The 2,985-nt window shown below is 51.2% G+C and overlaps 1 protein-coding gene across 2 annotated transcripts in view; it reads left to right on the top strand.

Annotated features, from left to right (window-relative positions):
• Nucleotides 1-682: 682 nt before the first annotated feature.
• PACC1 (proton activated chloride channel 1) overlaps nucleotides 683-2,985 on the top strand; it is a 91,405-nt gene continuing 89,102 nt past the window's right edge. For both annotated transcript variants that reach the window (XM_085300145.1, XM_085300147.1), the window contains exon 1: nucleotides 683-813. The gene's annotated coding sequence lies outside the window, so the exon portion shown is untranslated. The remainder of the gene's footprint in view (nucleotides 814-2,985) is intronic.

Here is a 2,985-nt window from a genome sequence, read left to right on the forward strand (position 1 = left end):
AGCTCTGACGTTGAAACGCGGGAAGCAGGTACACGGGAAGGGGAGAGGCGCAGCCCGCCGCTCCTGCACTGGCGGCACGGGGAAGGCCAGGGGGACGCGGTACTCAGTCGCCCGGCGGCGAGCAGCGCCCGCCGCTCGCTCGCCCGCTGCCGCTGCCATCGCCGCCGCCGTTGCCGCCGCGGGCGCGCCCCCTCCGCGTCACGGCCGTTTGAACCGAAAAGAGCGGTTTCTCGCGCGCCCCCCCTTCCCCCCCCGCCGCCACCTGCCCCTGCCCGTCACCGCCGCCGCGCCCCGCCCCTGCCCCTCCCCGCGCGCGCAGCGGCCCCGCCGGGGGGACGCTGCCCCTTTAAGGAAGCGAAACCCCAGCGCGCATTCCACGTCCCTGCCCCGCTGCGGACGCGTCATCGTTCCGGGAAGCGGGTGACGTCATCCCGTCCTCCCGCGGCGGCGGAGGGGCGGGGACCTGAAACAAAGGAATAAAAATAGCACGCGAGGGGCGGGGAGTACGGTGGCCGGCGAGCGCCGCCACAGGTTCCTCGGCAGTGACGACAGCGCCAAGGGGGCAGCCCCGCTGCCTAAGGAGGCTCTGTGTGCGGCACCGTCGCCCAAAGCGCATGCGCAGAGGGCCCTGCTATTTATAGGCTCTCCCGGCGGGCAGGGTGACGTAATGCGGCGAGCCGTCGCTGTACAGCGCGTGCACGCCGGGACTGTGCGTGCTGCGTCACGTGCCCCGCCATGTTGACAGCCGGCCGTTGCCTAGCGACCGGCCCGGGGCTCCCCTAACGGCCGCGGYATTCGGGCCGGTGGGCAGAGGTGAGGGGCAGCGGGAGCGGGACTCTCCAGCGCCCCGGGCGGGAGGCAGGGCCGGGCCCGGACCTGGACCCGGGGCCCGCGGCCCGGCTCTCGTGCAGTCCGGCCCTCGCCGCGGGGCGGGGAGTGGATGCCGCGGCTGGGGCGCGGGTTTCTGCTCGTAGTCATGCCTCTGAGTCATGAGGGTCGACAGCTCCCATTTAATTTATAGCTCTTTAAACAGAGGGAGGCTTCTTCGTTAAATGCTGTCGGTTTTTCTTTATTTGGCATCAGCAAGGGAGTCTTGTGGCATTACTTAACCTCCTTTTGTGGGATATTATGTAGAAAGAAACTTCAGTTATACTGACAGCAAAAGAAACCAGCAGTCCAAGGTGCTTCTATTTCAGTGCTGTGCTTGTAGTCCTATGAGTGAAGTCTAACGCTGTATTGCCTGAGGGGGAGGGAGAGGCGTGCTAACTGGCTCTAGTTTGTACACCCACTAGACCATAACAATCCCCACAATTAATTCTGATGCAAATCTCACAGTGGGGGTGCTATTTATGTTACCACTTTTCTCTCAACAACAGCAATGAAAGCACTGGCTTATCCAGAATCTGGTAAGGATGCTGTTTCATTTCTAACCCRGTTGCCAAGCCCACCTCTGAACAGCTCGATTGAACATGGCCCTGAGGATCTTCTGTAGCATTTGCGGCCTCTGACTTTAGGAGACAGAGCTAAGCACAGGAGTGTTTATGCTCCTCYGCAGGAGCTGGGCTTGGCTCTTTTGCCTTTTGTTTCAGAAGTCAGATCATCCTACATCAACAAAATGTTGTATTAGAATAATTTTGTTTGAAGGCCTCTTGTGCAAACTATTTCTAGTAGTATCTGGTTGACAGGACTTGGACACTTGACTTTATAATTCTCTGTTTATCAAAATGTGGTATTWCAAAGATACTAGGTTCTTTTGATCCTTTCTGCATACAGCTTTTGGAAGAGGCTGTGCCTAGAAGTCAATAGCTATGCATCTTCCATAACCATTTCTTACAACAGAAAAACCAAGCAGCRCATAGATCCTTAGTTTGAGATAACATCTTCTCGGGTTGTTTGAGCTCAATTAAAATATGCCAGACCATATGAAACAAGGAGCTTGAACCATATGCCTCAGCAGGTAGCTTCTGGTCTGTTTGTGACTGAGAGAAAAATGAGCAGGAGAAGAAACAAAGATTATCCAAGAGTTAGTTAATAAGCACCAAATATAGTCTTCTTTCATGCTGTAAAGTAGGTGGAAAAAATGCCTGAAAGCAAAATATGTGTTCTAACTTCTGTCCCTGTGCAGCTGATGTGTCCCTATCAGCATGCAAGCTCTTAGTCATCTTTTTTGTATTTGAAAAATAAAGGATTTGAACTAAATCTAAGCCAGAACATGACGTTATTTTCTTTGTGCAGTTTAACRGAGTAGTTCATTTGAGATTATTTTCAGGTGTTTTAAATAGGCATTAACTTRGCCAAAATCTAGGCTGAAAAATTGAAGGAAGTAGAGATTCAACCCTTGCAGCTGTGAACTGGAAAGGTAGTTGAGTAGTTGTTGACACTCCTTTTCTGTCTTTCCTTGTTGTAGAATGGCATACATTTGCAGAGGTTCCTTATCAGTTTGAGGGGACTTGTGCAGTGCACTGCAAATGCACAGTGCATGGTGAAGTGCAACCTTAGGCCAGATCATGCTGCCACAGAGAATTCTAAGGAAAGATACTTTCTTTGTAAAAAGTGGCTGTGTCTTTTACTAGATCAAATCCTATAGTAGAAAGGAGGAAAGAAGTGGACAAGCTTAGAGACATACAAGTTTCTCAGCTGCTCTAAAAAAGATATTCTAGAAACCTGTACCAACAAACCTATGCTGTTCCTAAAAYCTAGGTGATAAAGCTCTCTATGGAAAAACCTGAATTTCTTCAATAGTTCCTAGAAGCTTAGTAGCTGCTACTTTTCCAYTAGGGTGTTTCTGGAATATATGCTGTTATGAACATAACTATTGTATAGAGTGGTCTTTAGACCAGTTCATCTATAGATGCACAATTAATTGCTCTATGTGTGTAAAATATATTGTCAGTTCTGCAGCTAACACTACATTAGCTCTGAAGAGCATGTTTACAATGCTCACCTCACTAGTATAGAGATGACTGATCCGCTGGTGGCATACAG

Source organism: Rhea americana, unplaced genomic scaffold, assembly GCF_003343005.1.
Source record: "Rhea americana isolate MKP2758 unplaced genomic scaffold, rheAme1 scaffold_160, whole genome shotgun sequence".
NCBI classification, from domain to species: domain Eukaryota; kingdom Metazoa; phylum Chordata; class Aves; order Rheiformes; family Rheidae; genus Rhea; species Rhea americana.